This window comes from Felis catus, chromosome F1 (assembly GCF_018350175.1).
Source record: "Felis catus isolate Fca126 chromosome F1, F.catus_Fca126_mat1.0, whole genome shotgun sequence".
In the NCBI taxonomy this organism is placed as follows: Eukaryota; Metazoa; Chordata; class Mammalia; order Carnivora; family Felidae; genus Felis; species Felis catus.
Window position 1 is genome coordinate 59,539,663 of NC_058384.1, and position 13,475 is coordinate 59,553,137.

The following is a 13,475-nucleotide window of genomic DNA, read 5'->3' on the forward strand; positions in this document are numbered from 1 at the left end:
CTCTTGAGTCCGTGTCGACATTTCCCTGCCTGGTTTCTGGCCCTCTGCTTTATCTCGGGTCAGTCTCTCTTACTCTGTCAAGCTGCTGGGCCTTAGCCAGATGCCTGCCCCAGCCCCGTGTCCTCCTGGGTCCTCCCTGTCGGGCTCCCTCTTTCCATCTGAGGTGGGAGGGAGAAATGCAGAGGGGGTCCTGGCCGGAGGAGCAATGCTGTCCTTTGCCCCAAAAGCCCGTGAGCCACCCTGCCCTCCTCATACTCTCTAAACCTGCACTGGGCTACCGTCGTCTCATGGTGGGGGCAGGGAGGGTTTCAAAAGCCATGGAAAGAGCTTTATTTTTTTTAAGTTTATTTATTTAGTTAGAGAGGGAGAGAGAGAGAGAGAGAGAGAGAGCACAGGAGGGGCAGAGACAGAGAATAATCCCATGCAGATCCTGCACTGTCAGTGCAGAGCCTGATGTGAGGATTGAACTCATGAACCGTGAGATCATGACCCGAGCCATAATCAAGAATTGGACGCTTAACCGACTGAGCCACCCAGGTGCCCCCATGGAAAGTTCTTTATAAGGAAAATCGTTTGGGACTCAAAGGGGCAACCAAACTAGAGTTCTGGAAGACTGGCAAGGCAGCTGAAACTCAGACAAGACCAGAGGACTGGGGACATCCCCAGAGTGGGTGGGGCTGGGAGGGGGCCGGTCCACTCACAGAAGTCTGTACCAGAGGGATGGGGTATGAAAGAAGTTTGAGAACATGGTTCACTGCCCTTGTCCTCTTGGTGGCCATCAGAAAGGCCTGGGTGTCAAGAGCAGACCCTAAGATGTGGGAAAGAGGACAGTTGATGAGGTGTGGATGGGGCCCAGGGAAGCCACAGTCAGCCTGGTTCCTGCCCAGCAAGGCCGGACAAACTCTTGACCTTCTGTCCTGCCCTGCCTGCTGGGTGTGAACTTGGGAGACCCGGGCAGGGCTGGTGCTGATCTCACTCCCTCCCCAAAGCCAAGAACAGCTACCCTTGGTCTTCTTTGCTGGAAAGCCCCTAGGGTAACAGTCTCTGGTCAGGTAGCTGAGCTGAGTGGCCCCAACTAAGGGGTGCCAGAGACAGAAGGGAGGTTTGGGGCCGGGAACCCCGAGGTGGCCCCGTGCAGCCAAGATGGCGTCCTCCTGCTCCGGCCACTGTCTAATCTTCTCTCAGGTGTCTCTGAGAGAGGTCACCTTTTCCGAGCCCGAGTCCCACAGGGAATCTCACCACCTGGGTGTACCTGTGGGGTCCCTTAATCACTATTGAAAAGACTTTTCAGAGGTGGAATTATTGCATAGTTAGACAAAAGGTTGGACCTGAAGTTGCCTGAAAGGGGTTGCTGTGCAGATTTGGAGCCAAAAGGGCCCCTTTCTCCCGCAGGAACTCCCAGGCCCTTGGCGTAGCATGGAAGGGGGGAGAGGTGGCTCTGTCTACCTGGTAAGGTTTTCGCGGAAACCTTATCTGTCAGCCTTTCACCTCCAGATCTGTGCATACTTTTCCATTAAGCAGCCAATTCTCTTTTAGCCACATGGCTGAAGGGTGGCGTGCATCCAGGACTCGAAGTCGGGGCACCTGGGCGCAGCAGCCCCCGCTGGGGGTTGTTTGTGAACACTTGGAGCTTCAGATGGTTTTGTCTCTACTCACAAGGCGCCACGGCTTCTGCGGCTTGTGTCGGTGACGACAGACTCAGGATGGAGGAGTCCTAGGCCAGGTACCCCCACAACTGGACGAACAGCCACCACTGAGCCAAGAAGAGTAGAGATGCTTCTGGGTCAGCAGATAGGTGTGTTTAGCTTTGCTCCAGGGGAGAAATCCATCCTTACTTGAATGCCGAGAGTGGTTTTTCTAAGATTTACCCTCAGCATCTGGTGCTTCTTGAAATGTCTGGGCAATCAGAATTAGGATCTAGAGTTTCACTGTCGTATTTATGACTTGCCACAAAAAAGGAAAAACATTTCGGAATGGGTTTTCATGCTATTCCAAAAGAGCAAAGACGTTGAAAAAAATGTTCCATTAGAAACCTCTCTGGTTAAATGGAAGTGGAGTAGCTAGAGAGACAGAGTGGGTAGATGGTGGCTGCCTTCACGGGGACGGGTCAAGGGCTAAGTATATCCAGAGTCCAAGAACACAGACTATTTACAGGCTAGCATCAAACTCTTGAGCTGTTATGGCTCTCCCTCCAATCATTTCCAGTCTCCAGGATTCAGTTTCTTCTGTGATGCCTCCCCTGTCAGTCAACATTTTGATCCGTGCATGCGTGACCCGGGACGGAACTGGGATGGAGCTCCCTGGCCTGTAGCTCCTTGGTGACAATCAACTTCCGTACAAGCTCAGAACGTTGGTTCTGGGTCCCTCCATCCAACTTCTGGGTAGTCACTATTTATGTCCATACGGCCCAACTTGTTACTTGTGTTGTGCAAACGTTCTGTGTTCTTGCCAAGCTTTATCTGCTTGATCTATTAGTTAGTGAGAAGGTCTGTTGAAATTTCTCTCCGTGCCGGGGTGTTCATCACTCTTCCTGCAGGGTCCTCGAGTTTGCCTTATACATTTTGGGGCTGAGCCTGCTTGCGTCTTTGGTTTCGCTTCCTCCTCACTTTTGACCTCTGGGGAACGTGTTTTTGCAAGCTCAACTGTGGATCCCATAAGAGATTTGTAACAGAGGGTCTTCCAAGATATTTGTTTCACTACATTATGATTTCCTTACTAGGTTCTTCTGTTCCTTAACTGTAAAGCAAAAGTAAGGCAAGAAGTAAGCTTTTTGTGGCTACCTTTTCTGGTTGGAAGGAACACCTTTCAGAGCAAGCTGCTTGTCCAGGCGAGGCCCTTTGGTAAAAAGAACTGAGGTTTCTCAGCAGCCCACCATTGGGGGTGGAGAGAGGAGCCAAGGCACTGGGAGGGTCTTGGATTGGGGGGGGGCGGGTCTGGGAAGACCCCTGCCATGCACTGGACACAGCCGACTGAGGCGTGCTGTTGTCTCGGTGACTCCATTTCTCTGCATTGTTGTCAGTGCTCTCTGGTCAACCACTATGGCATTTGTCCCCATCTGTGCACACCTCAGGGCCCCAGCTCTTCCTGGACAAGCCAGGATGTTCTGGAGAGGAGAGCTGCATCCCTAGGAAGCCTCGAGGCCCTGCCTGAGCACAGCCACCCTCCATGTCTCTCTGTAGCATCAGAGACTCAGAAGGAGTTGGCTCCAGATTTCCCCGCTCTTCTTCCCTGGGCTGACCCCTGAGGCTCATTTTGCGCTGGCATTTGGCTTTTGGCAGGTGGTGAGCTGGTTTGCCTCCTTCTCTTCCAGATGGCTCCGAGAAGGACCGACAGGAGGAGGAAGGGGGTGGGGAGGCAAAGCTGTCTGCTGTTTGTCAGGCAGAACCAGGGACCCCAGAGAGGGCACACACACACACACACACACACACGCCCAGCATTGCCCTGGCACTCCTCGGGCTGACTCTCTCCACATGTGGGGATGGGGGTAGGGACGCCCTGCATCGAGCTACCCTGGGGTGTGCAGATCTCAAGGTAGTCGGAGTCACGTAAAACTCGAATCTGGTGACAAAAGGCGAGGCTGGAGCTTCCGCATTTACAAAAGCGCCTTTCTGTAGTTACTTCTGCTGAAGCTCTGATTCATTCTTTGAGGTGGTGGTGTTGTCCACATGACGCTGGAGAAAACCAAAGCTCGGGAAGCTTAAGCGATTTGGCAGGTTTACACGGTTAGGAAGTGGCCACGCTTGCCATCTGATTCCAGATTGATTGCTCCCTTTAGGTAGCTGATGCCAGAAAAGAGGGACGCGATGGAACTTTAGACGCCGAAAAAACCACGGAGCCCCCCAACCCGACGGCTTTGCTTTGCAGGTTAAGCAACGACACAGATGTGAAAGGAGGTGAAGGGAACTGTCCAAGGTCATACCAACAGCTAAGCGGCAGACCAGCTGAGATCCCCCCAGGATTGAGTTTATTTTAAAATATGTCTGGGTTTCTTATAACAATTCAGTGAGTTTAATTTTTTTATACAAGCTTATCACTTCTCTGAGAAACACACCCTGTAACGCAGTAACGGTCTGCAGGAATGACCTTGCCTGGACAGGCGCTTTATTGGGGGCACAGGGTCTCTGCTGTCAGCTGGCCTTCCTGGCTCCGAGGGGCAGAATGACTTATCTCCTCCCTCACATCCATGTAGTGCCCGTCAGAGATCTGGGTTCTACTTCACTCAGGTGATTGTCAGGTAAGTCCCTTCCTAACCCACGTAGTCAACAGTGATTCACTGATTCATCACCCGATAGGCACAGGACGATCATGAGATACAAGATGTTTTACAAAAATGTACCTCATTAATATTGGTTTAAATTCCTATTGTCTATGGCCGCCTGGGTGGTTCATTAGGTTGAGCATCCGACTCCTGATTTTGGCTTGGGTCACAGTCCCACGGTTCATGAGATCAAGCCTGGCATCGGGCTCTGTGCTGACAGCACAACACAGAGCCTGCTTGTGATTCTCTCTCTCTCTCTCTCTGTCTCTCTGCGCCTTCCCCACTTGTGTGTGCTCTCTCTCTCTCTCAAATAAATAAACTTTAGAAAAAGTCTTTTTAAATAAATAAATGGGGGCCCCTGGGTGGCTCAGTCAGTTAAGCGTCTCACTTCAGCTCAGGTCATGGTCTCACTGTTGGTGGGTTCAAGCCCCACGCTGGGTTCTGTGCTGACAGCTCAGAGCCTGGAGCCTGCTTCCGGTTCTGTATCTCCCTCTCTCTCTGCCCCTCCCCCACTTGCACTCTGTCTCTCTCTGTCTCTTGAAAATAAATAAATATTTTTAAAAATTTTTAAATAAATAAATAAATAAATTCATATTCTCTCTATTGCACACATAAGGAAACTGAGGCCCTTCAGAGATCATGTGATTTGCCCAACCTTGCAGTGCTAGAACCAGAATCGAACAGCAGGTTCAAAGGACTCCTGGGCTCTGCTCCTGATCACCGAGATCAGTGCAGCATTTCTCGTACTGTTGCTTTACCTACAAGAGAAAAGTTAACCTTACAATTCCAAGCAGGGCTGGAGGAGGCTGGGAACAGCAAGTAATGTGAACACCCATTGACAGGACTATTGCACACACTCTTACAAGCTGTAAGTACAGGAGAGGTATTTCAGGATTCTTCTGAGGGCCAACACAACACTCTTTAAAAAAAAAAAAAAAGATACAAAGGTTTGTGCTCTTTGTGTTACCAGCTCTTTAGACCCCTCATGGCTTTACTTGCATTCAGGTGAGGTCTCCACGCGGCGGAATTGGGTGGAGCTAGAGATTCCTTGTCGTTGGTGTCCTTGTTGGAGACGGAGTATTAGATTCCCAGGAGATTAGATTAGTGCACCACGGTGGAGAAGGGCATGGGGTTCAGAGCCGCCCACCTCCTGGAACTCACTGTCCTTGACTCCTCTTTGGCTGAAGGCCACATAGCATGAAAGAGCATGGACTTGGAGCCTCCAGACGGAGGCTGTGTACATAGGTCCATACGTAGCTGTTACTAGCTGTGTGACTTCAGACATCTCGGGTACCTCTCTGTGCCTCTGCTTCCCCACCCATAAAAGGCAGTGCCTCCTGCAGAACGTTGTTCGGAAGATTTCATGAGTTGACGTTTGTGAAGTGCCTACGGCAGTGCCTGATGTATCACAGGTGCTCTGTGGTTCTGTTAATTTTTTTTTTTTAATGAGCGAACAAATAACTGAATGGACAAGGCTTTATGGAATACCTGGGACATGCCAGGAACTAGGATCGGAAGTCTTTCATACCGTGCAGAAACACTGGGTAAAAGCCCTTCCTCCAGGTAAATCAGCCAGCCGGTATTAAGCACTTGGGGGCTCGGTACTGTGCGGGGTCCAACGTGAACTTTGTAGGGAGGCCCACCCAGAGGCGGCAGAACCTGATAGGCCAGTAGAGCCCGCCTAAAGACCACCGTCAGTTGCGTTTTCCCAGGCAGAATTATACCTGTTCCCTAAAGTGTCCTTACGGGTTCAGACCTGCTCGTCCTTGGGGCCCTATTCCCAGAGAAGGTCTAGCACGAGCGGGCAGCAGCCATGAAGGACTTCCATCCGGGCGTTGTCATCCCAGCATCGTGCCTGCTTTGAGCCTCCAGAACCACAGCGTTCCAGCAAAAGAGGGCGGCTGTTACCTTCAGCAGCCTCGAGGACTTTTCTGGCCATCCTCACCTCCTGCACGTCCCTGTTCTAGATGTTAGCACACTCCCCTGCCCCGTGTCCATTGCTGCACTTACTAGGCTTTCCTTGTTTTCCTTCCTGACCACCGCTCCCAGGACAGATTTCTCTCTGCTCCTCTCCTCCTGGATTTGGTGTCTCCTGAACCGCAGACCCAGAGCTCAAAGCTCTTGGATTAGATTATAAGCTCAGGATTTCTAGGAATCCTGATGGCTTTGTGTGTGTGTGCTTGGCTGGGGGTGGGACCTGCAAAGAAAGATTACAAGGTCATTATCACAGAGTCATCAACCTAGCCTGAGCACTGATACTGAGGAAGGCAGAGGACCCAGAGCATCCAAGACAAAGCTCAGGATAACGGCAGGTAGTAGAAGCCAAAATGAAACGCATGCTAATGCTCAGGGGGCTGTTTACCTGCACCGAGAGGTTGACAGAGATGTCCCCTGAGACCCATTCCCCACGATTTGTCCACTTTACCATCCTATTGGCTTTCTGGGTTCTGAATTTGAACATCAGCTTAATGTGCCACCCTCTGACCCTGTAATCAATAAGTTTAATTCAGAGGTACAAAAAGGGATTCGGACAGGATCCTAAATAAACATAATGCTTTGTGGTCCCAGATGTCATAAAACCCTGCATGGAGAAGGTAGAAATTGGCCCTTGAGGCCGAAAGCCTTTTCAACAAAATGGCCATGGCAGTAACTCTGAAAGATCAGTCCATTGAACTAAAGGCCCAGCGCATTCCCATGAATTGTCCTCAGGGAAGTTTCTGGACCTCCAGGCCATGTTAATAATAACCATTCTTCATCTTGGTAATAGAAACTTACAAAGTGCTTCTGTTCATAACGTTTCCTTTGCTCCTGGCAATGGTCGTAAAAGGAAGGTAGAGAAGGTATCATCTCTTTTTTGCAAATGAAGAAGGCAAGACTCAGCGAAGTTATGTGACATGTCCAAGGCCAGAAGGCACAGGCATAGGACTAAACAAGCTTCTTCTAACTCGTGATCCACAATTTGTCCACTTTGCCATCCTGCTGGCCCCGGGTTCTGAGCATCAGCTTGATGGGCAGCTAACCATGAAGAGCCAGTCACCTTTCATTTGGAAAACTTGCAGAGATGGGCTCCACTTGGTGCCAAAAATGTGTCCGAGTTGAGCTTATCTTTGAGAATATACGGATCCAAGATGGGCATTTTGCTGACTTTTGCTGAAATTATGCTTTTGGGCTCTCTTAAAGTCACAAAACAGCGGAAAAGGAATTGGGGAAAACATCTGACCCATCCCTCACTCTCCCCCAGGAAACCCAGAAGCAGGTGGGTGTCCTGTATGATGCGGCCCCTTCTGCAACCGCCCCCCTCCCCTGCCACCTTTACCCATCGGAAAGCCTCCTTGCCCTTTGAAACGCCAAGCAAAGTGCTGATGCCATGATGGCATCTGGACCCAACCTCCAGGATGCCCCGGAAGGCAGGACACCAGATGCGCTCTGGGACAATTTTTTGCCATTCAGACAGGTTGGGCAGGGGCAGCGAGACAGGTGCAAGCGCTTCCAAAATGTAAAGTCTTGCCTTGGTTGTATGCTGAGAAGGCAGCTCTGATTTGGAAAAACGAACATGCTGGAACCAGTCTTGATGGAAAAGATGAGAGTCTGAGGCAGGAATGGTGATTCCTACAGTCCTTGGGCCTCCTGAGTCTGTGGATATCAGACAGAGATCACCTTCTTTGTCCCAGGGCCTCCCAGGGAGCACAGCCTTTACCTTGACTAAAGCAGATTCAACCCCTTCGGATGCCCTACCACCTGTCTTTTTTGGCATAGTTTGAGAATCAAAGCACTAGAAGTCTGATGTGGGTCTAACATTTCAATGTTAGTCAAGCCTAGAAGGTGGTGTTGGGTCCCCCCTCCCACCCACCCCCATCTGAGGCTTTTTCAAAAAAAAAAAAATGCAAAACGTCTCCTTTCCATAGGCAGGAGAAAGTTTGGAAGACTTTCTTTGGAAGAGAGGGTCGCGTTTTTAGTGGGAAGATGAATGGTGTCTTAGAGAAATCTCTAGGTGAGGTCCCAGGGGGAGAAGAGAGTGGGGGTTTCTTCCACAAAAAATGGCAGGTCTCCCCTCCCCCTGTGGGCTACCTTTGATGTACTCTTTCCCCCTTGAAGCTGAAGAGTCTGCCCTGAGGAAAGTTAGTTTACACCTTGTTACTGAAGAAAAAAGCTGAGGTTGGAGAGAGAAACAGCCACCCACTCCCTGTCTGTCAAGAGCCAGTACAGCTTGAGATGAATGGGAGACCTCTCTCTGCTCCCCTCTCCGCCCGCCCCATTACACTCTGATGCTTCCTGCTTCATCGTGAGGACAGCCAGCCGCCTCCTCCCCATCCCTGCCTCCCACCTTTTGGAATTGAGCTAATGCTTTAGGAAATATTTAATGTTCCTATGCCTCCCTTGCATAGAACCAGTTTCAGGGTTCTTGTGATCCTGGATTTACATCCGTCTCTTTCATTTCCTACAAATTTATTGCCATCTGTTGGTTTCATTCCTATGACACCCACATCGAGATCATTCATAAGGAGGGTCGGAACCATTCCTAGACCCTTCGCTTACACAGCACTTTCCCCCATCCAAATGTCTGAACCCGTGTGGGTCTGTGAAGGCATAATCTCCCTCCTTTCCCCTTCCTCTCCCCACTCTCGCTTCTCTCTGTCTCTCTGTCTCTGTCTCTCCAAACACACACGCAGGTGCGCGTATTTGACAGACCGTCAGGCAATTTAGAGTTTTGGCATTTGTTTCCTGAATGATGAGAAGTAGGCACTCACCGATCCCTTTATCCCTTGGGAACCCTGGTTGCTGGACCCACTAATTTGGGTTCAGGATTTCTTTGCTGCCTTTCCTCAGCTCTTTGGCCTCGTCGTTACTTGCTCCCACATAAAATCCCCTTCCTTCTTTATTCTCATCAAAGGTAAGTTAGCAGATTGTGCCTCATCTGTCCCTCAGCCCCTGAGGGCATCCAGTCCCTCTCATCCTGCCACCCCACCTGCTCAGGGATTGGAGGGCTTGAGGAAGGACTGAAAGAGACGGCCCATGCTGAGGGGTCAGCACAGAGCCCGAGTCGCAGTGAAGGGCTCCATACGCATTGTTGGTGGTGGTGTTGAAGCAGTCCTGTGTCTTATCCTAACCTTCTCAGATCTGCCCACCCTCTTCTCTCCATCCCCGCCCCCTAGTGCAAGCCTCAGCTCCTCTCAGCTCTGCCACTGCCTCCGTGGCCTCCCAGCTGGCCCCCCTGCCTCCCGTCTTCATGCCCTTCCCTCTGCCACGCAGCCTCTGCATCTTCGCGTATACATCTGATCATCTCACCCCTTCTACTTAAAAACCTTCTAAGGTTCTCCATGCCCTTCGAGATAAAATTGAAACTCCTTACCAAATAATGCCAACGTCCGGAGACCTGGCCCTCCCTGCCAGGGAAGCCCAGGCCATCTAACCTGCTTCAGCCAGAGCCATAGTACCCTGCATGCCGCCCACAGCCAGGGTTCCCCTCCCTTCTGTAATACACCTGTGAGTCTCCCCAGAGAGCCCCCTGGCATCCACCCCACCCCAAGTCTGGATTAGGTCTCCCTCCCTCCCACTGCCCAGCCTCCACCATACATTAATAGCCAGCACTTACACATTCCGAAGTATTTCATAACATCTTAACTCAATTCTCACACCAGTCCTGTGAGCTGGGCACTGTTATTATGGACACCTATACATGCGGAAATTGAGACATAGATGAATTAAACGATTTGCTCAGGACCACACAGCTCTTCAGAGCTAGGATTGGAACCCAATGATCTGGCTCCAGAGTCTGCGTTCAGAGCCACCAGGCTCTGTGGTCTCCTGTACTGTTGATCAAACTATGTCCTTTACTGGACTCCTTGCCTGAGAGGCCATGTGCTCTGCATGCTTGAATCCTGGAGCCGGCCACACTGCCTCCAGGTAGGGGCACATCTCCTTCCAATTAACCCTTCAGCCAATCCAGCCTTCTAGGCCCATGGGGCTCAGTAGATTGAAGACTAACCCACCTTATGCAGCCAGTTGCCCACCCATCATTCCATAATAGGCCTAGAATGCCTTCTATGTGTTAGAAGCATGGGGTCAGAGACTTAGAACACAACCCTTCCCCCTTGGGGAACTTGTGATTTGGTTGAGGAAATAAACAAGATTATACACAAATCTAGAGCCATGGTAATAATGCCTCAAAGCACAAACAAAGCCAATTTCTTTGATTTATGGTCTATCCTGATACAGAGTCTCCATGTTGTCCCAGCTGGACTCCAGGTCCCTTGAAGGACCATGTGCCCAGCGCTCACCAAGTGCCTCTTTGTGGGCTCAAGGCTCCTGCTGCTGTGCTGTGCCTTGGCCTGAGTGACACAGTCTTCCCAGGCCTGGATGGTAGAGGTCGCTCAAAGGAATCGGGCATCTGGGAGATCCTAGGTTGGAAGCGGACTTCTGAGGGCAGAGCCCAACGGCAATAGACCTGAGTTGTTGAGGACACCAGAACCTCCTTTAAGGTGTAGTCTGAGTGCCCTCCCCCATCCCCAACAATCACTTTCCATTGCACAGTGTCCCCTAGTGACCTACCTCAGTATAGATCTCTACAAGGCAGCAATCCCCTTCCATGTCAACATGCCCCAGGACAGGGCTGGCTGCTACCGTGCCACTCACCCTCACAACCAGTCTGATCACAGGGGATCTGTGCCCAGGGCAAGGAAACCAGGATCTCTGACAGCATGCCATGCCAGGGTGCAGGGAGACCACAGCTCTGCAGGACCCATCCAGGCCCTAGAGCCCGCCTCCTCCCAGGTCTCCACACAATCCAGCCCAGGGCGGTCTCCTTCCTATAGAGTCCAGGTCACTTGCAGACTGTGCTTGGTATGCACAGCTTTGCATCCACCAGGGCATGCAAAAGGCAGTGCCAGCTGTCATGGGCGGTGCATCTAGCACCTGGTCACCACCCTTTGCCAGGCCCCACGTAGATCTATACTTCTCATCACCTCCAATAAACTAGATCGCCACCACCTCTTCTATAAGATGGGAATAAGCATGCTTATCTTGTAGAGTTTTTGTAAAGATCCTGCATGTACTTGGCTAACAAATAGTTGTTGAGTACCTGTTGTGGGCCCAGCTCCCAACACGTAGTAATCACTCACTTAAAACAGCTTTAAGAAAATCTGTCTTCGATGGGGGTTCAAAATAATGCGGAAGATGTACAGGTAGAAATACTCCACTGTCTTCCTTCAGTTGTTCAACGCTCTTAGAATGTTCAAAGACAGGAGTGTCTTGCCCAATCACCAGAGTAAAACCCGGAGAGATTTGCATGTCCCCAAACCACTGGTGTGCTCACGATGGGGCACCTGCCCCATCAGCCATTTGACTCGCTATGATGTAACTGCGCGTTGGCTTATCTGCCCCGCTAGAGACCCCAAGGGCAGAGACCATCTTCATGCGTCTTACATGTCCTTCCTCCAGAAGGCACTTGTTGGACCACCACAGGTGAGCCCTGTGTGAGTGTTCCACCTGTTCAGTGGCCTGACCTTCACTGTCAGGGGAGCACGGCCCCCACATGAAGAGGGCGTGAATGCTGTAAACCCTTCATGCCCCTCTAGCACAGCTCCTTTTTGCTTACAAGGCAGCGAGGCAGCCTGGGCTTTGGTGTCTGAAGACCAGAGAGCGGTCTGTAAAATGAGAGCATGGGCTAGCTCGGAAAATTTCAGGTGTCCTTCTTGCTTTGTGATTCTGGAACACATTCAGAGAACATCCTGAGGGTGGCAAAGGGTCTGGATATTCTTCCCGTAATGTTCATGGGACTGTAAGTGCTTAGGTGGGGAGAAGATATGACAGCTGTCTTGAATTATTTGAGGCACTGTCATATAGAAGGCAAAGAAGTTGCAACTCTTTTGAAAGACCCCAAAGGCTAGAAACAAAACCAATTATTAATTAATTCAACAAATATTTATTGAGCACCGGCCGTATGCCAAGCGCTATTCTAGGCCACAGGGATGCAGTAATGAATAAAAACAGACAAAAAAGCCTCACCCTGATGTCATTTACATTCTAGTGAGTGCAGACAATAAAAAAAAATAAACGTGATGGGTAGGAGCTTCTTGGAACCCCAAAATGGGCTGCCTGGGAGCTCTGCAGGACCTTGTATTCAAGGATACTTGTAGGACTTCTATGGCTGGTTAGACAAGATGACCTTGTTACAAGTTCCTTTCAGCCCTACAATCCTGTGAGTCTCAGGCTAGTTTAGATGAGTGATCTCTCTTTATTTGGACACCTCTGGGCGAAATCATGACCTCCACTCTATGGCGACTCCCACTTCCCGAGAAGAGATGAGGTGGATACGGCAGCTATTTAATGGATGGCACCAAAAACTGGTATTGGAACGTGTGCAGGGCAAGAGGAAGAGAGGCCTTTCCTTGAGGTCGCTGTGATGTAGAGGCTGAAGAGAGGACTACAGAGGACGGACAATGTGGTTGGACCAATGAGGGTGTCAGGAGGATGCAGAGAAAGAGCAGTGGAAGTGTGGATGGAGCCTTTGACGAGGAGAGAGCAGAAGTAGGAAACAAAGGGGAGCCCCCTAATTGAGACCCAGGGCCCCCAGCCTCACCCCCTCCTAGGCCCTACTGCCATCATCTTTTCTGAACTGCAGTGTCCCAGGTTCCAGTCACATAGCTCACGTGCAGTGACGAGGTCTGGGACAGCCACTCTGGAGAGCAGGATGCGGGGGATGAGGGATACGAGAGAACACAGCTTCTACCTCCGGCCACATGCTCCCTTCTACGACATACTTGGAACCAGCTGCCCCCAGGGGGCTGGAGACTGCCGCTGTTAGCCTTGGCTTTTCCCCATTCCCATTCTTCCTGAGCTCCTGCACCTGGGGCTATAGAGAGAGAGCATCTGGATACGGCTGTCCCTGTTACCCGCATCACTGATCCGCTCTCAGGGGCCAGCACACCGCGAGAAGTCTGCTTCCCTAACCCCCCACTCTGCAGGTGTGGAGCGTACTCAACTGAAGCTGAATCTAGGGCTCCAGACTCCTCCCTTCCCATCTTGCTACTCTGCCTCTGCCTTCCAGTGTTTTCACGTCTATTGATAGCATCATGGTGCAGCAGTAAGAGCACGGGCCTAGGAGCTCAGAGTGCTAGGATCCTGGCCTTTCATTTGAGTCAGTAATTCTGTGAAATAGATAAAACAGGAATCATCTCTTGTAGTCTACAAGTGAAGAAAAGGAGTGGGGAGGGGGGCG

At 50.9% G+C, this 13,475-nt stretch overlaps 1 protein-coding gene across 2 annotated transcripts in view; it reads left to right on the forward strand.

Moving 5' to 3' along the window:
- FAM78B (family with sequence similarity 78 member B) overlaps positions 1 to 13,475 on the forward strand; it is a 92,621-nt gene that overhangs the window by 11,489 nt on the left and 67,657 nt on the right. The window lies entirely within an intron of this gene.